The sequence below is a fragment of the Martes martes genome (assembly GCF_963455335.1).
Source record: "Martes martes genome assembly, chromosome: 15".
In the NCBI taxonomy this organism is placed as follows: Eukaryota; Metazoa; Chordata; class Mammalia; order Carnivora; family Mustelidae; genus Martes; species Martes martes.
In genome coordinates, this window is record NC_137903.1 from 58,374,156 (window position 1) to 58,402,124 (window position 27,969).

Sequence of the window (27,969 nt, forward strand, 5' to 3'; positions counted from 1 at the left end):
TTTCTGTCAACCTGCCTGCGAAGGGAGGAAGACAGTGTAGCTGGAGGTGAATGGGATTAGAAGTGGGTTGTCTTTTAGTTTGTTTTAGGTTGGAAGATTCAGAGCAGGACTTTAGCCTGGGGAGAAGTCATCATTGGAAGATAAAGGGACCGAAGATGAAGTAGAAGTGATAGTCCTAGGAGAACCATCTGGAATAGAGGCAGGGAGGGAAAATGTAGGACCCCGCATGCTTCCCCAGGTGTTGGGGGAGTGCTGTTCCTCTCAGAGAGGGGAGAAGGTAGGAGATCGGCGTACCTGCTCTTCATGGGTTTGAGTAGAAAGTTGATGGCTGGTTCTGTTTTCTCTGTGAAATCAGAAGCATGACCCTCTGCTGAGGGAGAAGAGCACACACAGAAGGTCGGGTCTTGAGCAGAGGTGGAAGGTGAGAGAACCTCGGGGGACAGATCTGGACCGTGGGATCTCAGGTTCCAGGGTCCCAAGTAGTTACAAGGATGAATTGTTCTTCGTACATGTGTTAGCCGCACAGGCGCAGAGTTCCATGACTCTCTCCATTAGAGCTTAGCGGCCAGATGTTTTCACAGATAAAAATAGCAAGCATTCCGCCTGTGCTTGCTTTGTGTCGGGCACCAGCAACAAGCGGTATCCACACAGCAGTGCCATGAACAAAGCCCTGTTCTTTCCATCCCCGTTTTGCAGAGGGGACTGCAAGGCTGCATGTGTTGGTCAGTGGTGTTGCAGATACTGAGTCGCAGGGCAGCTCCGGAGCCTGCACTCCTGGTGCTTTGCTGGTGTTGAGGTGCACAGTGGAGCGCTCCGTGTGGAGCTCCGCCCAGCCGCTGAGGCATTAAACACAGCGAGCAAGGGAAGGGCCTCGATGCCGCCGATCCTGTAAGGAAGGTCACGATGCCCCTTAGGTCTAGGTGGGTAGGAACGGGCATGAAGATGGGGCGGGAACCGGGCTTAGGAGTCTGATGTCTTTGGATAATGGAGCATCCCAGCACTGGACTGCAGGGGGAGGGGGGCTTACGTAATAGGAGGAGGCTCACAGTGCATCCGGAGGGTGGTGGGGAAAGGTCTTTCATCCAAACTATGTGTTTGGAAGTTTACTTTCCTGAGGTGTCCTATTTTCCTTAAAAAATGTTGGCCGTCCTAGGTGTTCTTTTGGGTGCTGTTTTTGACCCCCCAGTTCAGACACACTTTGCTACCTGTAGAAGAAGCACTGAATACTTGAGAATATTTCAAGATCCACTCCATCGGAGGACCAGGGACCGTGCATAAGTGTCAATAGGGTGGAGGGGGCAAGGTCATTATGACCTGGGATTGAGTCATTTCTTGATATCCCGTGGTTATCTTTGGGAGGAGAAAGAAGGCCTGTGGTGTACACTGAATCTGGAACTTTTTGGTCTCAGGATCCCTTTACACTCTTCAAAATTACTGAGGACCCCAAAGATACATTTTTAAATGGGTATCTACTGATCTTTGCATGTTAGAAATGAAAACTGAGAAGCTTAAAATACTTATTAATTCATGTAAAGTAAGAAATCCATTAAATTTTAATATAAATATTTTTGTGAAAAATAATTTTCCAAAAACAATTACAAATTGGGGAGGAAAAAGTTGCATTGTTTTGTAGTTTCGCAAATCTCTTTAAAGATTTTATTTATTTATTTGACAGAGAGATAGTGAGCACAAGTAGGCAGAGTGGCAGGCAGAGGGAGAGGGAGAAGCAGCCTCTCTGCCGAACAGGGAGCCCGATGTGGGACTTGATACCAGGATCCTGGGATCATGACCTGAGCTGAAGGCAGCTGCTTAACCGACTGAGCCACTCAGGCGCCCCTCGCAAATCTCTTTAATGTATGGCTTCATGGATGACAAATTATTTCTTAATCTGTTTGCTCGCTCACTCTTTTGTGATATTATGTAACATGTGGCCTCTGCAAAACTCTGCCCACTCGTCGTGAGAGTGAAAAGGGCAAATACTATTTTTATATTATAACAAAAATAATTTCAACCTCTCATGTCCTCTGAGAGGGTCTTTGAGCACTGCTTTGAGACCTGGCATACACAGGAATGTTTGCTGAATAAATCAATAAAAATAATTGCTGTGAGTTCCAGTGTAATATCTCTCTTTTTGGTGATGCACTCAAAGACTGCAGCCTGATCATCAAAATTAAACAGGCTTTCCTTCAAAAGCCTTTATCGAGCAAGTATATTTAATTGAAGAAATTTGTTCATCTGTTCTTTAGAATGAAATGACACAGACCTAAATGAGAACATTGCCTAAAACATAGTAAGTTCACAAAAACTTGGTTCCTTTCCTTTTCTCTCTGCTTCCCTCTTGCAAGCGTCTAGTCTGAGCTGCCATTAGTCTAAAGACACATAACTCTTGCTTTACTGGGTTACTCTAGTTTCGGATGACAGTCGTCCCAAAATGGTTCTTCCCATGCTGTCTCCACACATGCAGTTGTAAGTTCCTCCATTCAGTTCTGAAAGTCCGTGTGGCCCCAGTCGAGTCCACCGCTGCTCCCAGTAAGCCCACAGACTTGCTCTTCTTTCCACTTCCCAGCATCCTCACCCCCCCCCCCGCCACCCCCCACTCCGCCGCCTCTTCTCTTTTCTCACTGTGGGCTGCCTCCTGCGAGCTTCTCTTCCCCGTCGTCCGAGCTCTCTGTTTGGTTCCTGCCCCAGCACCCGCTGGGCTCGTCCTTCACCTCGGGTGAGTAGGTTAGGCTTCCCAGGCTCCAGAGGACGTGATGCTGCCTCGGGCTCCCAGAAGCAGCTATTGTAGTCAAGCACATCTTTATTTATTGTGGTTCCTCCAACGCCTACCCAAGGATGTCGACTTTAGACCTCGGGGTCAGAGTGGTCTGGTTGAAACTTACCTCTTCTCTTTACTCCTCCAGTGTCCCTTGACCAAATTTGCAAGCCTCTACTTCTTCCCTTAGGATGACTATTCTCTCCAGAAGGTTCTTTGTTCCTCCCACATAAAGATCTACTCGAAGGTCAAACATGCCTAAATGTGTCTTTGGGTATAGACAACAGAGACTCTTAAAATACCTCCATATAGTGTTGAATATGCTTTCCGGGTCAAAATGGACCTTAAAGATAATTTTTCTTAAATAATCAAGTGTTTATCTAATTAAATTTATCTAATTAATTGCACACATCTGCTGGTGGGATGGGGATTATGGGGAAAAGATTAACAAATAATTATTTAGTGTCTACTCATTGTTAGGCTCTTCAAGTCATATTTTTCCATTCTTCTAATAACCTTTCACGGCAGGTTTATTGTCTGCATTTCACAAATGGGAAAACTGGAGGTCAGAAATCAAAGTTCCTAATTCACTGCACTATATTTAAGAAATAAGAGAGTCAGGATTTTAACCTGCTTGGCCTCAAACCCTGTGCTTTTTCTTTTCTTTTTTTTTTTTTAATTTGACAGAGAGAGGGATCACAAGTAGACAGGCAGGCAGAGAGAGAGAGGAGGAAGCAGGCTCCCCGCTGAGCAGAGAGCCCGATGCGGGGCTCGATCCCAGGACCCTGAGATCATGACCTGAGCTGAAGGCAGAGGCTTAACCCACTGAGCCACCCAGGCGCCCCCCCCGTGCTTTTTCTGCTGTGTTACAAAGCCTCACTAGCTAATAGAAACTCCCTCCTGCATGTAGAAAGCTGTGATGACATATCAACAGTGTTGGGGGGGTTATGGTATTAATAGTTTTCCCTCGAATAATATTTCAGGAGTAATAACTTCTGTAGAATATCATTTCAACCTGGAGCCAGGCTTCTTTTTTTTTTTTTTTTTTTAAAGATTTTTTATTTATTTATTTGACAGAGAGAGATCACAAGTAGGCAGAGAGGCAGGCAGAGAGAGAGGAGGAAGCAGGCTTCCCGCTGAGCAGAGAGCCCGATGTGGGGCTCGATCCCAGGATCCTGGGATCATGACCTGAGCCGAAGGCAGAGGCTTTAACCCACTGAGCCACCCAGGCGCCCCAGGAGCCAGGCTTCTAAATAAGGCTTATTCCTCTGGTGTCTTTCAGGATGGTAAACGGGGGGCATTATTTCAAAATCTTCATCTTGAGGCAGGGCTCTAGATGGGGATATACCCTTGGGGCATAACCACAGTAACAGGGACAGGAATTTTTTTGGTTCTGTCTCCCTGTGGCCTCTTGCCTGTGTCCCTGCCTCTGCTGTCTTTGTTGGTTGGGTCAGGTCCCTCTTTTTTTTCTTGGACAAGCAGTCTCAGTGCCCTCCATGGCAGCAAAGGAGATATCCTTGGTAGAGGTCTTAGTTTGTCCACATGGGTTATTCTTTGCTTTATGCAGACAGAAACGTTAATATATGTAGAATTAGCGATGTAGTAATAAATCATGTTAACCAGTAGATATGAATATGCTTCTTCAGACCTTAGTAGACCTCCTTAGAAGATGGGGACAGTCTGTTTCCCTTATTCCCATGAACACTCAGAACAACAGCATTAACAGACTGTAGTCAGATGATCATCTAGAAATCTAGAAAATGACAAACCAGGTAGTTGACCCCTGATTATAAAAGACTTAATTGCCATTTCACTCATTCATTTAATACTTGTATTAATTTTGAAATTTATGCCATATTCTGTTACAAATTTGGGGTATACAGAATTTTACATGAATGGCGTTTCATATTCTGGACTGGATTTTAATTGGAATTTTGTGGATTATTGAACATGGCATCATCATTTTATGATAGCTGGGACCAGATTTTGAGTAATTTGGAGTAAGTGGTTTTAATCACAAACCTGTAGGAAGATGAATTGGTTCTTCCTCCAGGTTTAATTGTAACTACTGCTGTGCTCTTGTTGAAATTAAAGCTGAACCTGACATTGGTGGCTTATTTTTGTTGTTGTTGAAATAATGTGTTCAGCGTGAGTGAGCAGTAGTAAAAAACACAAAACCTCAGAATGAGTGAAATGCAATTAACTTTGCTTCACCAAAGTCATTTTTGCTGCCACAGTTACCTGAATACTAATATCTAAGCTTGATTTGTCAGAAGAGTGAGAACCTAATAGCTAAGAAATGTGATATATTTTGAGAAAGAAGAGAGTATTATTATAGGTATCCTATATGTTGTGCTTTCTTTGGCTAATATTTATTTCTCTTCAGTCAAATTGTTTGGGAAAGAACAGATTCCGATGTTTTCTTCTGAGACGTAAAAGATTAAAACACTTGTGTAGCAAATTTGTGTTCATGCTAAAAGTTTCTTTAGAATCAAACCTAGTGAGATGAGTCAGAAACTAAATTTCTTTTTTTTATAGCTCCAACTGGGAGAGAACAGAGAGGTTGAATGGGCTTCCTTATACACAGAAGTGAGTGGTTGATTCAGATGGAAAAAAAAATGTGTTTAGGGGCACCTGGCTGGCTCTGTCCATAGAGTATTTGACTCTTGATCTCAGGGTCATGAGTTCGAGCCTCATGTTGGGCATAGAATGTACTTTAAAAAAATGTGTAGAATCACGAATTTCTTAAGATATGGGTTAAAGGATAAGAGAAATCTTTGGGTTAAATTGTAGACAGAAGGACATCTTTGTATCTCACAAAACCTCATATCTTATATGTGGTATTTTCAAAGACAGTCCTTAGGGTATTGGTCTTTATTTGGATGGCACTCAGGACCTGAGGTTAATTTTCATATTCTACTTGGCACATTTTGGATTTTGTCTGATATAGCAGAAAGTTCCTAAACAGAATAATTTTTTAAACATGATTATATTGGATTAGGGCAGTGAACACATTGTTCATCTCAATAATGCTTCCAGCTTTTGAATTCATTAAAATGAAAAAAAAAAGCTTTTCTTTATCTGTCTCATTATTTTTAATGCAGCTCCGTCACAGAGCAGACTTAATCCCTTTGTTGGTGAAGATAGTTAAAATTTCTCTTCTGAAAGGAAAAAAAACCCCTTCCAGTTAATCTAATACCTTTATTTTTAAGGTCTTTTGAACAATCTTCATGAAAACAGAACCACAGTTAAAACTGGGTACCAGTTGCAGTAAAGAGAGAGATGTGGCGCGGGATGGTGGTGGACAGAGTAGAGACTCACTGGTGTCGAGGGATCCTGAATGCGGAATCTGGTCCTGTTCTTCAGTAGCTCTGTGTTTTGGGCAAGAAGTCACTTAACCTCTCTGGTCTCAGTTTGTTCCTTTTTCCTTCCTTCCTCTTTCTTTCTCCCTCTCTCTCTCTCTCCGTCTCCGTCCTTCCTTCCTTCCTCCCCCGCCCTCCTTCATTCCTTCCTTCGTCTCTTTCTTTCTCTTTCCTTCTTGTTTTCCTTCCTCCTTTCCTTTCCTTTCTTTTTTATTATTCTTTTTATTTTTTTAAATTTTTGTTAGAGAGAGAGAGAGAGCACAAGCAGGGGGGAGCGGCAGGCAGAGGGAAAAGCAGGCTCCACGCTGAGCAAGGAGCCCGACGCTGGACTCAGTCCCAGGACCCTGGAATCATGACCTGGGCTGAAGGTAGCCGCTTAACCGACTGAGCTACCCAGGTGCCCCCCTCTCTTTTCCTTTTTAAAGATTTTATTTATTTATTTGAGAGAGACAGAGCACAACAGGGTGGAGGGGCAGAGAAAAGGAGAGGAAGACCCCCCGCTGACCAGGAAGCCAGATGCCAGGCTCTCTTCCACCGCCCTGGATCTTGACTGAGCTGAAGGCAGATGCTTAACCGTCTGAGCCACTCAGACGCCCCCCATAGTCTGAGCTCCAGTGCAGATAATAAGGGCTTCAATTCAGATCTCCAGGATACTTCTTAGTGAAAAGTGTTTTTATCACTTGATCAAAATGCAGCAGAAAGTATCTTTTTAAACCAAACTTTGCCAATTTTCCATTCCCCTTCGAACCCCACATCCCCGACCAGGTAGTGCCCTCATCCTCTAGTTTCCTCTACAGAAGCACTTCTCAAAGCAGGTGTTTCTCTCCTTGGTTCCAGTTCTTGGTTCCTCCCATTTTTTTCTTAAACTCTCCTCATCGCCCCTTGGTTGCCACCACTCTACTCAGACTCCCTGTCAAGGTTACTCTATTGCTAACCTGGTGTGTTTGTCCTGGGACACGCCGGGAGGTGTAGGGTTCCCTTGCTCCCCACCCGAAAGCACTAGAACCGTCCTCCACATGCCGCTGGCTGGGTAGGTGGTGTAGGACTCTGCCACAGTGTCTTGGGGGAGTGGGGCTGTGATAGCTGCATGGTCAGCTTACTGGTTACACGAGTAAAGGGCTGATCGCAGCAGGTTGTTGGCGGGGTGGGGAGGGTGGCTGGGAATCAGGATTGTGCTTCACTTTCAGATGCTGCCAAGTAACCTTTCCTTTGAGAGAGTTTCTGCCACGTGCCCAGCACTGTGCTTGTCGAATGGCAGGTGCGCTCTACTTGTAAGATTTTTCTTCTCTTCCCCTTCCATTTTCCTCCACCCGTCTGTCTTGGCTTCTAAATCGTCCTGCGGAATTATAAGCACCCAGCACGTCCTCGTTCACTTTGCTTTCAACATGTAATAAAGGCATCTTCTTCACGGGGCTCTTTCCCAGCTCTTTCTCCTGTCTCCCAGTAAATGAGGGCTGCTCCCCGGGCTATACCTGCAGCTCCTGCCACAAATCCTCTGAGCTGTGGCCTTTCTCCAGCAATAAATCATCCGAGCGTTCCCAGGCTTGGGAAATTAAGAGAGCAGGATCCCCTCCTTTCCCTTAGGGTTTGCCGAGGCAGTTTGTTTACGGTGAAGAATGTGCCTTGTAGCTCCAGCGTTAACCTGATTGACGAACATACGGATTCAGATGGAAGCAAAATGAGATATTGTGAATACGTTGGGTGCTTCTGCCACCAAGGCAAGAAGTGGGGGGAATCTGATTATTCTTGAACAGATTGTCCTCTGTCGAGCCCTGTCATCCCTGTGTGCAGATTCACGAGTAACAGCCCGAGTCTAACTCCGAAAGCCACACAGGGCCACCCGCGGGCTCTTTGTCTGTCTGCTTCTGTGATTAGGTGGGCAGTACCGTTAGCCTCCACTGGATTAGCAGCAGCTTAGAGAATGCTCGAAATGTCAAGCAACATCTTTCCCTTCTCTCTGCCATCCTCAGTTGGTCTCTGCCCTCCTTTCAGAATGCATTGTTTCTGCCATGCTAATTGTAGGCTAATTACATGTACCTGGTTCTGGACAGGTTGCAGGTTTAGGCACCGTTCTTTAGGTTCTGTGGACAGTTTACCTCCTTGTCTGTTCTCCCTGCTTCCCTTCCAGTCCCTCTTACTCTGTCCTCCTCAAAACCCACCTTCTGGAAAGGTCTGCTGTCAGTTACTGAGGCCCTATTGTGCCTCAGATCTCTGTCCTTAGAAAGACATTTGCTTTTAAATTCTCTTTCTTGAGCACCTGGGGGGCACAGTCAGTTAGGCATCTGCCTTCTGCTTAGGTCATGCTCTCAGGGTCCTGGGATCAAGTCCTGTGTCAGGCTCCCTATTCAGCGGGGAGCCAGCTTCTCCCTCTGCCCCTGCTGCCTGCTTGTGATCTCTCTCTCTCTCTCTCTCTCTCTGTCTCACTCTCATGCTGTCTCTCAAATAAACAAATAAAACCTTAAAAAAAAAAAAAGTCTCTTCCTTAACTGTCAGAGAAGCAGTTTTGCTCCATGTTTAAAAGGTTGGCATTTGGGGTTCCTGGGTGGCTCAGTTGGTTAAGTGACTGCCTTTGGCTCAGGTCGTGATCCCCGAGTCCTGGGATCGAGTCCCACATTGGGCTCCCAGCTCCATGGAGAGTCTGCTTCTCCATCTGACCTTCTCCCCTCTCATGCTCTCTCTCCCTCTCTCTCAAATAAATAAATAAATAAAATCTTTTAAAAAAAAAAAAAGGTTGGCACTTGGTGGGAAAACAAAGGTTTGTTTGGATAAAGGGGTCTTCCTTGAACCTATGACGTTACCCAGCATGTATGTGTTCTGCTAAGTTCAGTCTGGGGACATTTTCCTTCTGTTTGGTGCTCAAATGCCCTGAGTTTCTGGATGTTTCTGAAAATTTTGATTTTAAGAAAAGGTCAAAGGTGAGGTAATGGTTGCAATTTTATTACCCATATTCTTGTCTTCAAAAGAGTTCTCTCTAGGGACACCTGGGTGACTCAGTCAGTTAAGCATCTGCCTTTTGCTCTGGCCACGATCCCAGGGTCCTGGTGAGTCCGCATGGGGCTCCCTGCTCAGCGCGGAGCCTGCTTCTCTCTCTGCTCTGCTTGTGCTCTGTCTGTCCTATAAATAGATTCAAAAAAAAGAGAGAGAGAGAGAGTTCTATGTGTTCACTTCCCTGTTCCTCCTGCAGGCTGCCCCCTTAGCCCTGGGTATTTTTTCTGTCAGTTCACGTGCCACACCATCTTGTAATGTTCTTTCTTTTGTCTGTTTCTCCTACATACATAAGCTCCCTGAGGCCAGGGGTACCTTCTACCTTGTTCATCATCATATCCTCAGCAAACTAGCACTTTGATCAGGACATTGTGAATATTTAAGTATTTATTAATAAATAATGATTAATGCACTTCCTGGTATTTAACCAAAGAAGGAGAAAACTTATGCTTTCAAAAATCTGCACATGGTTATTTATAAGCGGCTTTATTCGTAATTGCCAAATCTTGAAGGAAGCAAGATGGCTTTCTCTAATTGAATGGATAAGAAACTGAGCTACATCCTATAATGAAATATTATTCAGCACTAAAAAGAAATGAGCTGTCAAGCCAAGAAAAGACGTGGAGGAGCCTTAGATGCATATAATGAAGTTCACTTAGTAATAAGGAGCCAATGTGAAAAGGCGGAGTGCTGCCGGATTCCAACTGTATCCCAGGCCGGAGGAGGAAAGGCTGTGAGCACAGGAGAAATAGCCATGCGGCCCTAGGCTGGAGGGCACTGGGGAACGGTGCAAAGGCATAGAGCATAGAGGGTTTTCAGGGCAGTGGAAGTACTCTGTGTGACACCATGACAATGGATATGTGTAATCCTACTCTCGTCCAAACCCTAGAACATTCCACATCCAGAGTGGCCCATAAGCTCTGGGCTTCGCGTGATGATGGGCCAGTGTAGTTTCGTCAGCTGTATCCCTGTACCACTCAGGTGGGGATCCTGATCCTGGGGGACGCTCTCCGCGTGGGGTAGGGATTTTGTTTGTTTCACTCTACCATTTTTAAAGGATGTTTTTATCTCCTATTTGTGTGCTTTGGAAAACAGTACACAAAAGTTACCAAAGAAAAGAAAAAGCAGAAGACTGAGCCTGTTGAAGAGTCCGTTACTAGCTTTGAAGTCACACAGCCCTGGGATAAGATTCCCGCCTCTGTTGCTCGCCACAGCAAGCCTGTCACCTGAGTACCACATGGCTTGCTTATCCGCAGCAGATATGATCTGGTATTGTCACTAGTTAGATGAGGACAGCTCCCACACTGGGTGCTTACTGCCTGCCAGCCGTCGTGCTATGAAATCTCCACGGCCTGTTTCCTTTAACCTTCACCATGTTGGTGAGGTGAGTACTGTTACTATTACTTGCATTTTGGGGGTGAGACGGTCAAGGCCCCTAGGAGGTTAAGCTCCTTACTCTAGGTTACCCAGCTAGGAAGTGGCCGGGCTCCAAGGGAGCTCGCAGTCAACTGTCTTACACCAGAGCCCCTGCCTGTTAGCCTGCAGGTTCCTTGAAGGTGGGAACATTGGGTGAGAACATAGTACTTACGTGAGAACCAGACTTCGATGATCAAAACAAATGAAGGGCTGAAACAGCTCTTTAAAAATTGTCTTTGATCCAGTGAAGCTGAGAGGCTTACAGCACCTTTAATTGTCCAAGCCCATGCACAAAATTATTTAATTTGATCCTGACAACTCATTAGTATTAGCCAAAATTAGGGTATAATCATTATGAGAATAAAAGTTACTATTTATTGAGCAGCTAAGCACTTTACATACTTTGTAACTAATTTTCAAGACCACCTTGCCAGTTAGGTGTTTGTAATCGTGCTTCCATTTTAGAAACAAGAACCTGAAGTTCAGAAGTGGGAATGAACTTGGTGGAGGCCACACTGGAGCTATAGTGGCAGAGCTTAGATAGAAGCTCTGATCTGTTCTCAAGCCCCTGTTCATTCCAGTGCACACATTAATAAATTTGCACTGTGAGTGGAGTGCTCAGGCTGTTTGCACTCTCTCGATGAAATCGCCGTAATATTGGCATCTTTATAAAGCAAGAAGAGCCTGCAACGTAGGGAAGTTCTAGTTCAGCTCATCCAGTTCCTACAGAATTGCGCCTGGATGAAAACGGAGTTGTGAAGTGAGAATGGAGTCATAGTTTAAATAATTATTTTATTGATATTTTTGTTTAAAAAAAATCTAATTCCAAGGAGCTTGACATGATATAAAAGGAGTGAGCCTACCTAAAAATTGTTTGATCATTTGCAGTTTTGTGGTCTTTTTTCTTTTGTTGTAATTGTTGTTGGTTTTATTTTTTTATTTTTTTAAGATTTTATTTATTTATTTGACAGACAGAGATCACAAGCAGGCAGAGAGGCAGGCAGAGGGAAAGAGGAGGAAGCAGGCTCCCCGCTGAGTGGAGAGCCCGATGCAGGGCTCAATCCCAGGACCCTGGGATCATGACCTGAGGTGAAGGCAGAGGCTTTAACCCACTGAGCCACCCAGGTGCCCCATGTTTTTGTTTGTTTTAAAGATTTATTTAGTTTAGAGAGAGCACACAGCAGCAAGTGGGATAGAGGGAGAGGGAGAGAATCTCAAGCAGACTCTGTTGAGCGTGGAGCCTGATGTGGGGCTTAGTCTCCTGACCCTGAGATCATGACATGAGCTGAGATCAAGAGTCAGATCCTTACCCGACTGAGCCAGCCAGGCGCCTCTGGGTTTGTTTCTTCGTAGAGAATATTTGCACAGTTTTCCAGAGTCCTCTAGCTACACACAATACCATACACCCCTGCTCTCCTAATTCCAGTTACCAGAATAATAACTGTGTTCTGGAGACTGACTCCAAACTATTTTCAGGAAGATTAAGTGTATGCTTTATCTTAAGGCTGTGAGAAGGACATTTGGCCATAACTACATTACCCATTATGCTATTAAGGAGCAGTTTTTCCCCCTTAAATTCTGTTTGACAGGTAAGTGAAAGACTTAGTCTCCTGCATTGCTTTCCATGGTACTCACAGAGTCCCACCTCTGAGTCAGTCTACACCAGGAAGCGGTGCTGGGAAGTCGAGGCCAAGTTGTCCTTCTGGCAATGTTGTGCTCCCCAGGGCACCTGTTTCATGCTTTCCAGATTAGCTATTCGGTGTCCCCCGTCTTGAGTGAAGTGGGAACACAGTGACTATATCCACATGTTTTCTGTCTTGCTGTGATTTTATTTATGAAGGTTATTAGTTACGCAAAATCCACCTTTATGGGTGGTTGTCTGAAATGCCCCCAATTAAAAACAAGTGGAGAGGTTGCCAGTCGCTGTCAGCTAATCACATAATGGTGTCCTATCATTTATAGCAATTGACTGGAGAAGGGAAAAAGAGAAATGCAGCTTCTTGAAATCTGCTGGTAAGGAGGGTATATTGCTCTGTCCATTCTTATATAAGTAGAATAAAACAGCAGCTTCCCATTATGTATTCAAAATAGGGAAGTCTGTTATTACTTTATTCTGGGGTGTAATTAATCACCTTCAGCTGCAGTATCGGGCATGTTACGGTGAAGAGAAGTTTCATCAGAGACTGCGGTTTAATAACAGTGGGTCAATCAAACTGATACTAGTGCAAACATAAACATGAGCTTCAAATACCAAAAATCCATTTCTTCTTCAGTGTTGCTCAGAGAAGAAACTGACCTAAGAGGTGCTAGGTTAGAATTTTAGAGCTGTGTCCCTCTCAGAACATTGCTGCATCTGAGAGGAAACTGGAATCCACAGGATTGCACTTGGGAGCACCAAGACACGGTGGTAGCAGCCTCTCAGATCCTCGGTAATCCCTGGGGTGGGGAGTGCTGTATCCATCACCACCTGTCAGCTCTACAGGGAGGCTGTCGATCCAGGCGGGGAGAACATTGCCGGGCTTCAGTAAGTAGCCAGTAAACACAGTCAGGGAGTGGGAAAGAAAATCTCCAGCTTTTTTCCCAGCTAAAGCTATAAATCTTTACAGGAGCTTCTAGAAGCAGTTTGTTAACAGTGCTGCTGCTCTGTGAGGAAGAAAATGCCGGACTGGAAAGTGTGAAAGCTTTGGGAAAATTATCTTTTCTGCATTAAATCCCATTTTCAGTATCTTGATCCAGTGCCCTTGCGTGGGATTATACCATTGGACATTCTTCCAGACGTGTGGATGGAAGATGTTGACTGACTGACCTACCCACTGGGGTGATCCAGGGCAAATTTGAGAGTCCCGATCATAAGTAAGCAAAATATTGAGAATTTAGACTTTACTAATTTGACATTTATGACGACTCATATAGGACTGCTTTGACTTTTTCCTTTCAAAGAATTATATACCCATTAAAGATTTATTTATTTATTTGAGAGTGAGAGAGAGAGTGGGGAGGAGTGGGCTCATGTACTAGTGGAAGGAGCAGAGGGAGAGAGAGAATCTCAAGCAGACTCTACCCCAAGTCCAGAGCCTGACGCTGGGATTGATCCCGAGATCATGACCTGAGCCCAGACCAAGAGCTGGACGCTCAGCAAGCTGTGCCACCCAGGGATCCCTCTTTCAAAGTATACTGTAACGGAATCTTACTTGGAATGCCGTTATGTAACCAAGACTGCGAGTAGCTCGTTTAAACACACTAAGAAAGCCTCTTATTTCTATGCTTTTCAGGAAGATGTATTTCATGCGATATTATGCAGCTTACAAATAATCCCTGTCTTTCAAGTAGGTCCCAAGTCCGTCCACACTATTAGTCTGACTTAAGGATATATGTGTGAGTATGTATTAAATGTACCACAGCTCTGTTTCTGTTAAGAAGCACACTATCATCCAGACTGACTTTTTTACCCATTACTACACGTCAGCAAGATTGTGTTGTACTTTCTGGGAGCAGTTGTTTCTCATCGTGGGTTCCATGCGGGCCTCACTTACAAGAGGCTGGTTGTGTAGCCAGTATGACTTGCGCAGAGACTCCTGTGCTTGTGTTTATCTCCATGAAGAAGCCACTGAAGGTTACAACTGAGATCTCAAGGCCCGCACACTTGGTCTTCGCTTTCATCATTCTTCATTATGTCCTGGCCAGTTAGCGTTTGTCGATGCCCAGAAAAGCACAACATGCTTACAAGGACTCACTTCTGAAAGTAGCCTTGCCCTGCTCGCCTGCTGAAACTGAGGCCTGGCAACCGTGACAGAAGGTTGAAGAGAATTGGTTTTACTCTCGAGAGAATGAGCGCCATCCTTCTGGTATGGAAGGCAAGAAGGAAAAAGAATATGGTTGCCCTTAGGTTTGAGGGTGGCAATGACTGGTCATTGGCAACTACTGTCTTCCAGTCATTACTTTTTTGCTTCAAGGTAAATTCTTAATGAAAGAGTAAGAAAAAAGAAAACTTTAAAAGAGGAAAAATAGACAGAAGTATAATTTTTCTTCTTTATAAGAAAGTTAACTTTGTTCCAAAATAGGTACTCTTTTGGGATGCGTGGGTGGCTCACTTGGTGAGGAGTGTCCCTTCAGCTCAGGCCATGACCTTGGTGCCCTGGGATTGAGTCCTGGCTCTGGCTCCCTGCTCAGCAAGGAGTCTGCTTCTCCCTCTGCCCATCCCCCAACTTGTGCACAGGTTCTCTCTCTCTCTTTCAAATAAATAAATAAAATCTTAAAAAAAATTAAGTCCTCTGTTGCTTTTATCTGAACTGTACCTCCATGGAATGTAGAACTCAGTAACCGGGATTTAAACAGGAACTAGTACTGTATTCTTTGCCTTCGAATCCAGGAGATACAATTACTAGACAACAATGTAAATTTGGAATGTTTTTTATTTGTTCTGAAATTCTAGATCGTTTAATAAATTTACATGAAGATTTCGGGAAGCCTGTATTTATAGTGACACGTTAATCATTCACTCTGCATATTCTGAGAAAGTTCGGCAGGGCTGTGATTGCGTAAAGGACTCATCCCAGTTCCTGGCCTGCTTGTACATGTTTAATAAACATAGGCTGTTGTTGCTGTTGTTGGCCACCACCCTCTGAAGACAGGAAAACAACAGCAAGCGGTTAGAGCCCACAGGAGTGTTCTGCCTGCTCAGCTTCCATCTAGTACTCAGCCAGCTTTCAGGATGCCGCTCCCCCCATCAAGGTCAAGGTATGCCTAAGATTCAGATTCCTCGGAATATCAGCATATACGAGACAAAATCGGAAAAATAATTATTTGTCTTCGTTTGAATATTAACACTTTTTACACTTGATCTTAGCCAAAAGGCCGAGAAGCGATGAATATTAACACTTTTTGTAGCTGTGGCCTGTGACTTTGGCCAGCGTTTATTCAAATGCAGTTCAAATCCCCATAGCTCTTTGCAGAGTTTCCTGTGCTGTAGCCGGAATCCCGAAGCCCCTGAGAACAATGTGCAGTGCAGGAGGAGCCTTGATTCCTGGGCTGGACACTCTGGGGTTCACGTGACTAGTCCAGCATGTATTAGCTCCATGTGGCCCTGGGAGATTTAATTTCTCCCACACTGTCATGAGATTTCATTTTCCAGTAAAAGTCACCACCAGCTTCAAGAAAAGCCTGGCAGTTGAATGGACAGGCCACCTGAAGCCACGGAGGTGGCCCCTGGCAGTTTCTCTTCACTGTCATAAGTTACACAAGACAGTAACTATGGCTTTTCATCACAGTGCCAAATTACCAAGGTGGGAATTGCCACCCCGCTGAGCCAGGCACCATGACATGTATTTCAAGAGCATTTTCATCTAAGTGGTTGGAATTAAAAAAAAAAAAAAAATTGATGCTTAAAAGCACAAGCTTTATTTGATAGGGAAATAGCCTCATAGAACAGTAGTACAAGGTGAGCACCATTCATTATTGTCCAGACAGGGAGACTGAGGCTTAGAGAAGAATTTCTTTCCCAGGATGATACATACCAGAGCAGCAGAGCTGGACTTGAAGCAGCCGCCCCTGGGCTCCAGAGCCCACACTCTTACCTGTTTACCACGCATTTCAAGGAGAATCTGGTATTTGTACCTCATTGGCCATTCTTGGCTTATCTTCCTATTTCATAATGTACCTGCTTTTTCTTCATTCATCCACTTTAGAAGAGATCTTGGCTTTAGATGGTATTCTTATGTAATTAAAGAGTGATTTCTCCGTTCTTAGTTTTTTTCCCTTATCTTCTGATCAACCAGCACATATGGAAGGGCTCTCAGGGCTTCATGAAGGGGAGAGTTCCTTCACTGAAAATTGAATCAAAGCTAACGCTCCCATATCTTTAGGAGGCTTGTTCTTGGTGTGTTCAGATCAGCCACTCCTTACTTTCTAGGAAGATACTTGGCTGCTTCTCCCCTCTGGGTATGCTGAAAAACTCAAATTCTGTTGAACATCAGCTTGAATAAAACCAGGTTGGGGAAATAATAACCTTATCAGGAAGGTCTTCTGTAATCCACCATTGTTAACCATTTCAGATTTTCTGTGTAACAGCAACACATAATAAGAATTTTGAATTTAAAGGCACAGATGGGTGATCACAAAATCAGAATTTATTGGGGCACCTGGGTGGCTCAGTTATTAAGCATCTGCCTTCGGCTCAGGTCATGATTCTAGGGTCCTGGGATCGAGCCCCTGCTCAGCGGGAAGCCTGCTTCTCCCTTTCTCACTCCCCCTGCTTATATTCTCTCTCTCGTTGTCTCTCTCTCTCTCTCTGTCAAATAAATAAATAAATAAAATCTTTTAAAAAGTTAGAATTTATCATTTTGGTATAATAATATGTGTTATAATCAGCCTCTCTGACACAGTTTGATTGTTTTTCTCTTAATGGACCAGGTAGGTACTAGAAAAGGAGAAATTGGGTGCAGAATAATTCCTTTTCTTGAATACAGGCAATTTGCAGTGGAAAAACTGAAGTGTGTTTTAAAGCCCCTATAACACGCCCTTGAAAGTAATCATTAAAGGTGTGAAAAATAATTAAGAATTTTAGTTCTAATTTTGTTTTTCTGTGTGATCTTAGCAAATCTCCTAGATATTGAAATACTCATTTCAGCCCTCTGCTTTTATGCTTCTTAAGTATTAAGAAAGTGCTTCTTAAATATTTTTCACTCCTTTGGGAAGGATCCTTCATAAAGATAAGGTTAAAAGGTTAATTTTACGTCTTTGGTATTTGAAAAATTAAATTTTCTGAGGTAGTTAAGTCAGATATTAATATAACACCCAATCAGTCCTCTGGAACCTGCTCTGAGTTTTGCCATTATTCCTTATTGATTACAGCTTGCTTTTTTTGCTGCTTTTGAATTATTGATGGCAGATCCCCTCAGGGTATACAGGCATTATGAAGGGGAAGGAGGGATCCGCATCCCTGAATGGCTCAGGCTGAGGCTTGGTGGCCCCTGTGCTCCTGAAAGCCACCTCCCTGGGGTCTCAACCACCCTGTAGCCCTGTGAAGTCCTAGGTTGTGGAGGGGAGACAGAAAAGGGGTTAGATTATGCCCAGCAGACTTGAAGGACCTGAATGCTTGAGGAAAGATTTTCCACCTGTACTTGTTCTAAGGAGAGCAGTTCAAAGAAATTTAGGTACTGTAGGAAGCATTTAAACTGTGAAAAAAGAAAACGGGTACAAGGATTTTTAAAAACAGATTTTTATTATTTATTTATTTAAAAAAAAAAGATTTGATTTATTTGACAGACAGAGATCATAAGTAGACAGAGAGGCAGGCAGAGAGAGAGAGAGAGGAGGAAGCAGGCTCCCTGCTCAGCAGAGAGCTGGATATGGGACTCGATCCCAGGACCCTGAGATCATGACCCAAGCCGAAGGCAGAGGGTTAACCCAGTGAGCCATCCAGGTACCCTAAAAACAGATTTTTAAAAATAGTTGACAGGAAAAGGTCAGCTGGCCCAAACACATTCCTTATATTTTAGTTTGGGGTGTGTTTTTTTTTTAAGTCTCAGAAGCTAAATGTCATTAAGATAACTGTGATGGGCACCTGGGTGGCTCAGTCAGTTAAGCATCTACCTTCAGCTCAGGTTATGATCCCAGGGTCCTGGAATTGAGCCCCATGTGGGGAACCTCTCCTGCAGCTCCCCCGGCTTGTGCTCTCTCTTTCTCTCAAATAAATAAGTAAATAAAATCTTTAAAAAGAAAATAAAACAACTGTGTTCATACCACTGTCTTCTGTAGGTGGACTGCGGATATGTTTTGGTCTTCAGGTTGCAGCACTTGAGGGGGAGGGGTTGGGAAAGCTGAGAATGTCTACAGCATCTGTCCTATTTGTAAATGTAGTCTTTTGGGTCGTATTCAGAGAATTGGGAAAATAAGAGTCACAATTATTTTTCTTCAACCTGATTTCATTAACTTGAGGAATAGCCTCTTTTTAAACAAAGGAATGCAGAGAGAGAAAGAATGTGTATGTGCGTCAGGGCAGGAAGGCCTATGAATCCAAATGAGATTTCTTCTAAAATTCAGGGCAGTAATAATCTCTGAGTGAAATTTGGAGATTAGCTTATTTTTAAAATGTGCTGCCAAATACCAAAGAATAAGCCCAAAACATAATAGTAGAATTGTATACAAATTTGAATGCCAGTATATTTTTAGTTGAATTTAAAACAGGGGAAAAAATCTACTAAACTTGCGAAGCTTGAAAATTGCCACTTAACCATGTGGGAGTAAAAATGCCACATCAGGTAGGGAGAAAAGAAATCACCTTCTTTGATACTTCCTGGGTTTGGAAGGTTTTGTGGGTTTTTGTTTGTTTGTTTTGTTTGTTTTGATATTTTGGTAAAGAATCATTTATCTTCTACTGAGACTGCTGTGTGGAAATCTCCATGTATGCACTTTGGGGATATATAAAAAAAGAGAAATCTGTATTAAGATTAAAGTCTGTTAATTTCACGGGCTGGAGGGAGGGAGGGAGAATGGGGAGTGACTGCTGATAGGTACAAGGATTTTTTTTGGGTGGGGTGATGAAATGCTCTGAAATGAGATAATGGTGATGGGTTTATCACTTTGTGAATACTACAGACCCCTGGATTATGTATTCTAAAAGCATAGGTATTTTTTCTCCATTTTTAAAAAGATCATTAATTCCAAAAATGTAGTCGTTATGTGCGTATCTTTTATAGTCAAAACAGTGGCTTAGCTTGTGGTTCTTATATGTGCTATAAGGCTTCTGTGCCTTACATCTCACCTACTGCTTCTTGATTAATCTTCTTCAAGCAATTACTTCCTCATCATAAAAACATGCAGTGAATGCTCATTGCTTTTAGGCACGTCTGTGCGTATAGTTGGGCAGACTGTGTACTGCACAGCTCTTAGGTGTAGGTATGCCTTTCTCATCCTGTTCTTTGGGATGGATTCAGGCTCGTTATCTGCACCTTAGTTCTAACCTTCCCTTCCTCTACCTTATCCTTTACAGGATAAGGTAGGCTCACTCTTCACTTGACTTACTCATTTTATTTGTTCACTGGTTCCTTTGTTGGTTCCTTCTTTCATTAATTCACTCATTCTTTCAGTAAACTGTGTGTTCCTTATCTTAAAATTGCCCACTGGTTGTTAACATTCATTCTGCCCAGTCTATAGACTTCTCATCTTTTCCCTTCACTCCCTAGGAAGTCTGAAGGCGCTGCTTGCGTTCTTCCTATCCTGTGCCACTTTCCCCCCCTTTGCAAAGCCACTGTTTCCAAAATAACACAAGATTCTAGTCAAAACAGGAATGGAGGCCATGGGAAATTCATTCTTCTGGACTGTCTCTGGGCTCTTCCGGAAGGCGTCTGGGGAGGGAGACACCTTTCTTTCAACTTTTAGATCTGAGCATGAGGCATGCTTTTGGAATGATGCTTTTGGAATTGATGGTGGCTATCCGACTGAAATCTGAGTAACTCCTCACCTGGATGGCTAGTTTTTATGCTCTTTCAGGATGGCAACCACAAATCAAGACGATCTGCATATTTATCAGAGCTGGCCTGAGCTCTGAGCTTTAAGCTTCTGTTTATGGATGTTCATTCCACCCAGTTTGTTGGAACTGTGCTGGGGTGGTATTTTGGGAACCTGCGCAACTCCTGACATATTTGAGAGGATTTCAGGATAAGAATGATCAAGAAACCAGGACCTGTGTCTCTGATCTAATGCTCCCAAGTGCTGTTCTCAGTGGGCACTTCCAGACTTGAGAACCCTCTTCCTTTCTCCTTCAGTAATTGTTTTCTCTTTCAGTAAGTGAACAGAAGATGGTTTTGGAAAGCTATACACCTAATAATGCATTTTATAATCCATGAGACCTTTAAGAAACTTTGAATGACATATAGCCCACTTGGAGTTTGAACTAGGTGACCCCTAAAATTCCTTCTGTTTGTGTGATCTTAGATGCGTCTCTTTTATTTAAAATTCCATTTTGGCTTGAACATGCAAAGAATTTAAACTCTCTGTTCTTATTCCATGTCTGTATCTATGTATCTATATCTCTATATAAATATATTTGTGACAGTTGCCACATTCGTTTTAATTAAGAGGCTTTAGGAAGATTGATTTTGAAATCACTTCTTGTGTCTGTATTTTAAGCAAGTTTATAGTCTTTGCCCAGTTACTCTTATGTTTATTAGCATTGATTTGTTATAAACTGACTCAAGGAATGAGACTGGAAATGATAGCCTCTGGAAGATTTTACCACATGTCCCTAAGATGGCTTATTTTACTTACGACCCTCCCATCATTTCTAGAGCATATTGAAGCTGTCCAGATTGGGATCACTTTCGACAGTCCCAATGATTGGATTTAATCAGGTCATACAATATTAATTAATCAAAAACTATGAGAATTAATATGTTTGACACTAGATATGGGAGAATGGATGAGACAAAGGCCCCTACTCTTAGCAGCTTACAGAGGAGCTGCACAGACAGAGCTAGTTAAACAGGTTTGGACTGAACAGCGTTCAGGCAGATGACCAAACTGATGAAGTTCTAGAACCTGGGTGAGGTTCGGTGGGCTGAGGTCCGGAGCCGATGACCAAGAAAGAATTCTTGAGATATCTTTGGTGCAAAATGGTGGTTTATTAAAGCACGGGACAGGACCCGTGGGCAGGAAGAGCTGCTGCCCCGGGTTGTGAGGGGTGGCAGGTTAAGTACCCTGCGGTTGGGGGAAGGTGAGGGAAGGGGAGGTTTCAGTGGAGCTTTCATATGCTAAAGAGGTCTACAAGGTTGGGGAAGGCAGGGAAACGGAGGTTTGAACGGAGTTTTCATATGCTAAAGGAGGCCTCCCAGGTGCAGGGATACCCGAGGCTTGATCAATGTTGTCTTTTGGCAAGCCATTAACATCAAGATAGTTGGGAGATTCCTGGTGGAATGTCACAATCCTGCTATCAAGCGTCTTTGTTAGTGAGATTTAGGTATAGAAGAAACTTAACTTCACTTACATTTCCTTCTACCCCAGCCTCCTTCAGTTTTGTTTATGGAGGGGAGGGTGACATTAAGGCTTGAGGAACTGAGTCATTTGCCTCTGGAAATTGTGCTATTGATAATGTAACTTCTTTGTTAAACCAAGGGAGACTCCTGTCTTGCGGGATTGTGATCTCAGCAAGTTAACTATTTGTTTTGGCAGTCAGGGGTACCTGAGGAATGCCACACACATCACCGAGGGGAGCGGATGGAGAGGGGGTGCAAGGTGCCAGCTTTTGCTTTGTCCTCAGCCAGCCTCCTGCTCCCTCATCAAAACCACTGTAGCTCATCCATGTATCAAGGCAGAAAATTTACTTTTTCCATTCGTAGGCGTGTACTAGCATTTTAAATAGTAGTAATTTTCATGCACTAAAAATACTGCTATAGTTTGAAGTCCGAGAGGCTCTTTTACATCTCCAGCTCCTGTTGCCTATTTCAGCACTAACCACGGGACCAAACAGCAGCCCTTTTGGCGTCTGTGCTCAGTGTTTTTTGTGGTCTGACTGAATGTTTTCTAGGGGACATAATTCTTAGATTGGCTTGATGTGCAAATATGTGTCCTTTAAAAGTGGCTGTTATTTTGTGCTTGAGTGGAAATGAAAAATGATTCATTCCAAAGGAGTGGGGGAGAAAAGGCATATTTGGTAAACCCATTTCAGTTACAAAGAGGCGTAGAAGTAAATCAAAAACTTCATGTTACTTAAGCCCTGTAAAAGTTAGAGGGCGCTATGGTCCCTTTTCCTCATGCGACTTTGAGGTAAATAATGTAATGGCCATTTGGGAAAAGACCAGTGGTTCTTAACTTTTTTGGTTTATAGATTCTTTTTGAGAAACTGTTAAAAGCTAATAAGCACATGTACATAAACATACAGAGTTTGCATTTCATTTCAAAGGTTCGTGTATCCTGAAGCATATTAGTGGGCCTGCTAGGGGCATGTAAGTAGTGTGTTAATTTATCTTACGAAAATTATTTATGTGTAATTTAAATTTCACTTACAAAATTTATAAATTATCTAGATTATCAATAAATTATATACGTCATCTTGCTGAGGTGAGTATATATATCTTATTTGAAAATCCCCAATTTAGGAATGCCTGAGTGTCTCAGTCGGTTTAAGCGGCTGCCTTCGGCTCAGGTCAGGATCCCAGACTCTTGGGATTCAGTCCCGCATCGGGCTCCTTGCTCGGCGGGGAGCCCGCCCCTTCCTCTGCCTGCCTGCCCTGCCCCTCCTCCTGCTTGTGCTCTCTCTCTCTCTGACAAATAATAAAATCTAAAAAAAAAAAAAAAAAAAGGAAATTAGAGTATGTCTTAATGGAGTTTAGGTTGGAATATACCATTGGAGTGTTTCTAAAAGAAAGTGTTTTCAAATAAAGGCTATTCCTCTTGAACTGTCAGTCATACACCACTTCTAGAAGGAAAGGTGAAAAAATAAAAACATTTTTTCTTAATGTAATACAGCAAGTGACAAAGTAAGCTGACGTGCTTATGAAGCCTGGTAGGAGAGAGATGTGGTTTGTAAAGGAAGATTAAAATGTCATTTTAGCTGAAGGTTCACTAGTCATTTCCCCAGGGCCATCTTTGCCTGTATATGGAAATGGATTCTTTTGGTCCAAATATCATGCATTTTTAAAAAGCTGATCAGAAAAATAATATGTTCTCTTTGAAGTACCTTTAGCCTATAGATGGCAGTGGTTTAATTGTAGAGTTTAAAATGAAAACTTAAGTTGGGGGACAGTTTTAATCATAATAATAACAGCTGCAGCTGTGTCGTTGGCTGACTTCACGTCGGCTGGAACTAGAATAATGAAACGTTTTCAAGAAGTATTTTGAAAGTAGGTGAGTAGGGCGCCTGGGTGGCTCAGTGGGTTAAGCCGCTGCCTTCGGCTCGGGTCATGATCTCGGGGTCCTGGGATCGAGTCCCGCATTGGGCTCTCTGCTCGGTGGGGGGCCTGCTTCTCCCTCTCTCTCTCTCTCTGCCTGCCTCTTTGTCTACTTGTGATCTCTGTCAAATAAATGAATAAAATCTTAAAAAAAAAAAAAGAAAGAAAGTAGGTGAGTTTATTGCTCTTTCTCTTTGCTGGTTTTTTTTTAAAATACGTTCATGAAAGAGAGAGAAAGTTTTAATTTTTTTTCAGCGGTTTCCTTGCTGCTCCTGATAAAGCCACAGCCCTCTCTCTGTTGATAGTTGCCCAGAGTGATGATGTGAATCAGGAGTCACGGGTTTAGGTGTGGTAAGCTGTTGCATCAGATACGCCTCTTAGGCTCTTCTTCTCGTACACATTTTCAAGTACAGAAAACAAAAACTACTGAAGGGACTGTGAGATGTTATCATTAAATAGCAAGTTTAATAACATTCAGGACTTTTGAAAAGTGTTTATTTAAAAAAAAAAAACAAACACAAAACCTTCTTTCTGGCTTCTCTGTTTAGTAAAGTACAGAGATTTGCTATGGAAAACATTCTCATTCTTTCGTGACTTACTGAGATTTGGAACAACTGTCCTTTTTAAGAACTCTAAGAACCCAGGAGTGGAATGCTCATGATATTCTGCTTTTTCCTCAGTCATGCTGTATGAGTTGATTTACATGACATACTTTGGGAAAGTTACCTTTTTTGCATTAAATCAAATGTTCAAATTACAAACTGTTGAGTTTTGAGAGTTCTTTGTATATACTGGATAGTAGTCTTTTATCAGATACATGGTTTACAAATGGTGTGTTCTAGTCTGTAATTTGTCTTTTCATCCTCTTAGCTTGTCTTATGCAGATCAATACCTTCAAGTTTTGAGGAAGTTTATCAGTATGTTCATTTTCTGGATAGTGCTTTTGGTGTTGAGTCTAAGAACTCTTTGCCTAGTCCTAGAGCTCAGGATTTTATCATTATTTCTGCACTCTCTGTTCTGTTTCATGGATCTGTGTGTCTGTCCCTCTGTCAAGACCATACAGTCTTGATCACTGTTGCTATGTAGTATCTTGAAATCAGGTAGACTGATACCTCTCCCTTTGCTCTTTTTCACAGTTGTTTTAGCTATACCGATTCCTTTGTATTGTCAAATAAATTTTAGAATAATTTTGCGTTTATCTACAAAAATTGTTGCTGGCATTTTGATTGTAATTACATTAAACCTATATATTAATTTGGGGAGAATTTATATTTTTACTGTGTGGAGACTTCCAATCTATGAACATGACATGTTGACCTATTTATTTAGACCTTCTATGTTTTCTTTCTTCAGCATTGTCTTGTTTTCATCATATGAGTTCCATACATGTTTTGTTGGACTTATATTGACTTATTTCATTTTTTGGACAATTATAAATAGTATTGAAGTTTTGCTTTTCAGTATCCATATGTTTCTTGTATATACATGCATATGTGTGTATCCTTATAAACACACACACACACACACACACACACACACACACACACGTTTGGTATGTTCATCTTGTATCCTGAAAAACCCATGCTGATGACGTGTAAAGTACAGGTGCTTGAAGCCCTGTGATTTGACTCAAAGCTCTTCCTTTTAACCCCTACTTACTGATTGATTGGTTGATTGCATGATTCATTTATTCTTTGATTTGGCAAACATTCATTGTGACACCATCATGTACATAGTTCTTGGTCAGGAACTTCTAGTCATTTGAAGTTCAACAGATTGGATCTTTGATCTTACACAGTTGCGGGAAAGAGGACAATGCAGAGAACCACCTATAATATTAATCATGATAAAATAAGCATCATTCTAGAAATAAAACATATGTGGTGGAGATGCAAAGAAATGAACAATTATGACTATGAGTATTGAGAACATCTTCATGAAGAAAGTAGCATATGTGTTGGAGTAAGGTTGATTTTTACATATCAGTGGCAGATAACTGGAGGAACTGAGGGAACCATGTGAGAAAGTCCTAGACCCATAGAAAGGAGTTGGCGTATTCCTGGTCCATGAAGCCAGGATATGTTGAACTTTGTTGTGATACAGGGGATTGGAAAGGTGAGGCAGGCTTTAATGATGGGGTTTCTGGAATGTTCTGGTATGAAATTTGGATTTTATTCTGTAGGAAATAGGGAATTATTTAAAGTGTCTAAGCAGGAGAATACCATGATTCTGATGATTTAATAAGATAATTCTGGTAATAGTATCAGTGACAGATTAGAAACTCAAGGCACCAGGGAGACGGGAGTCCAACTCTCACGCCATTGCAGTCAAGGTAGGAGAAAAGGAAATGTAAAACTGATCTCTTTCAGAAAGGTCAGAGTCATCTGAAGTGCAGCCAGTGACACATAATGATTGCTTTTAATCCAAATAGCCTTTTCTTCTTATGATTAGGAAGAGATTAAAATCCTCTGTTATACAAGGAGAGTGAAAATTGGATTGTGAAAACAAAAATGCTGTTTTCATTTACGGATTGTAGCTTCTTTTCAAATAATAAATATAGGTTGTAAATTTTTTTTTGAGTGATGTGGTTTTGAATTTTCAAAGGGCAGTTACTAAATTGATCTTCTTATGGGATGTAGTCTTTCTGAGTTATCGGTTTTATAATTTTAAATTTCAGGTTTTCATGGCTATAAAATTGGTACAGTACTTGTGAATTGGAGCTCAGTTTGAAAAAATTCTCTGTTCTTACCACTGAAGATATGGAGGTCTGAGAATGGTATATGGAAGGGTAGAGAAGCCTAAGGGTTTGGGGCTACCTTTTGTATGTATATATGTATACACACACACATATATTTAAATATTTATTTATTTATTTTGGGGAAGGGGCAGAGGGAGAGGGAGAGCAAATCCTCAAACAGACTCCATTCTGAGCTGGGAGCCTGAGGCACAGCTCGATCCTAGGACCCTGAAATCAGGACCTGAGCCAAAATCGAGAGTTGGATGCTTAACCCCCTGTGCCACCCAGACGCCCCCCAAGCATCTCTGCCTTTAAACCGGAGAGGTCGTAGGTACAGTGGTATATTGGACTTAACCAGAACTTTAACTTTGAATATACACAAGCCAGGTCAGTGAAGGGCAGCCTAGAGAAGTATTTTCTGCTGTGGGTTCATGATTATTTATATGTCAAGAATTTACAGTGTTCGTCTCACCAGCTAACAGGTGCTGTAAAATTTGTTCTCTCCATTTTCAATCCTAAAAAGGAGAGAAAGAAATGTGTTCAGAACTTCCTCAATCCTGATGGAGAAATTACTCATCTTCTGTGAACAGATGAGTGAGGACTCTCTCACTCTCTCCCGGCAGCCTCTTCACGTAACCTCTAGTGAGTCCCTTGACACGTTTCTCTTCCCTTCTGTGCACAAGTGCTTCATTCAGGTTTGATTAAATGGCAGACTAATAGCTGCAGACTGTCATTGTTCCCTTTGGTCTACTTTGAATAGTGAACATGCAGCAGAAGATGCTGCAGGTTGAAAGGAAAAAGCACTGAATGTCAAAAGGTTAGTCCCTCAAAGCCAGTTGGACCAAATGAGAAAATATAAAATGTCAGTTTGGGCAGCTGAGATCAACCATGTTCTGCCGTGTTCTTCCATTCCATTTTTACTGCATTTGATGAATAAATTTTCTTTTGTTTCAGGTGTAGGTCTTTCTTTGTTTTAAAGGGGTTAAGTCAACAATTACATGTTAAACTTTCATGACCCCAACATTGACGTATTTAGAAATACGGATTAAGATACTGGTTTTCAGGACGCCTGGGTGGCTCAGTTGGTTAGGTGTCCGGGTCTTGATTTTGGCTCAGGTCATGATCTCAGGTCGTAGGATGGAGCCCCGAGTCAGGCTCTGTGCTCAGTAAGGGAGTCTCCCTCTCCCTCTGCCCTTCCCCTGCTCATGCACCTGTATGCTCTTTCTCTCTTTCTCTCTCAAAAGAGAGATGATACACATACATATAGTATTTTTCATCTTGCATATTTTGCTGGGTGTCTCGGTGAGAAAACATGGGATAAACATTAAGGCTCACTCATCCAGAGTCCTCTTTCATCTCCTGAAGGGAGGAGGACAGTACCTGAGCTCTACTAAGGTCCGTGGCTTTTAAGTCAGACTGCCTGGGCTTGAGTTGAATACCAGCACCACTGCTCATCGGCTCTACCACATGGAACAACTTCCTTTATTTCTCTAAATTCCAATTCGCTCATATTTAAAATGGCAATTCATAATATTTACCTCCCAGGCTTTTAAAATAAGGATTCAGTAAGATTCCTCTCCATAGAGCACTTAATGTGTGTGACCCATAGAAAGCATTCAGTGAGTGGTAGGTGCTAATTTTTTTGTACACAAACATATGTTGGACTCCTACTGTATTCCAGGCACTATTTTAGATACTGGGATATAAGGTGAATGAAATAGGCAAAGGCTCCTCCCCTTGTGGAGCTTATATTGTAGTAATAGGAAGCAGCAATAACCATAATAAACAAGTTAATTATGTCAAAGGATAGAAATTCATCAGAGCTGTGGG

At 42.5% G+C, this 27,969-nt stretch overlaps 1 protein-coding gene across 2 annotated transcripts in view; it reads left to right on the forward strand.

Moving 5' to 3' along the window:
* The window catches only part of SMYD3 (SET and MYND domain containing 3), a 710,646-nt gene that overhangs the window by 340,519 nt on the left and 342,158 nt on the right, over window positions 1–27,969 (forward strand). The window contains exon 1 of one of the 2 annotated variants that reach the window (XM_080825026.1): window positions 15,089–15,255. The exons of the other annotated variant lie outside the window; for it this stretch is intronic. The gene's annotated coding sequence lies outside the window, so the exon portion shown is untranslated. Of the gene's footprint in view, window positions 1–15,088; window positions 15,256–27,969 lie in introns of those variants that run through there. 2 annotated transcript variants of the gene reach the window in all.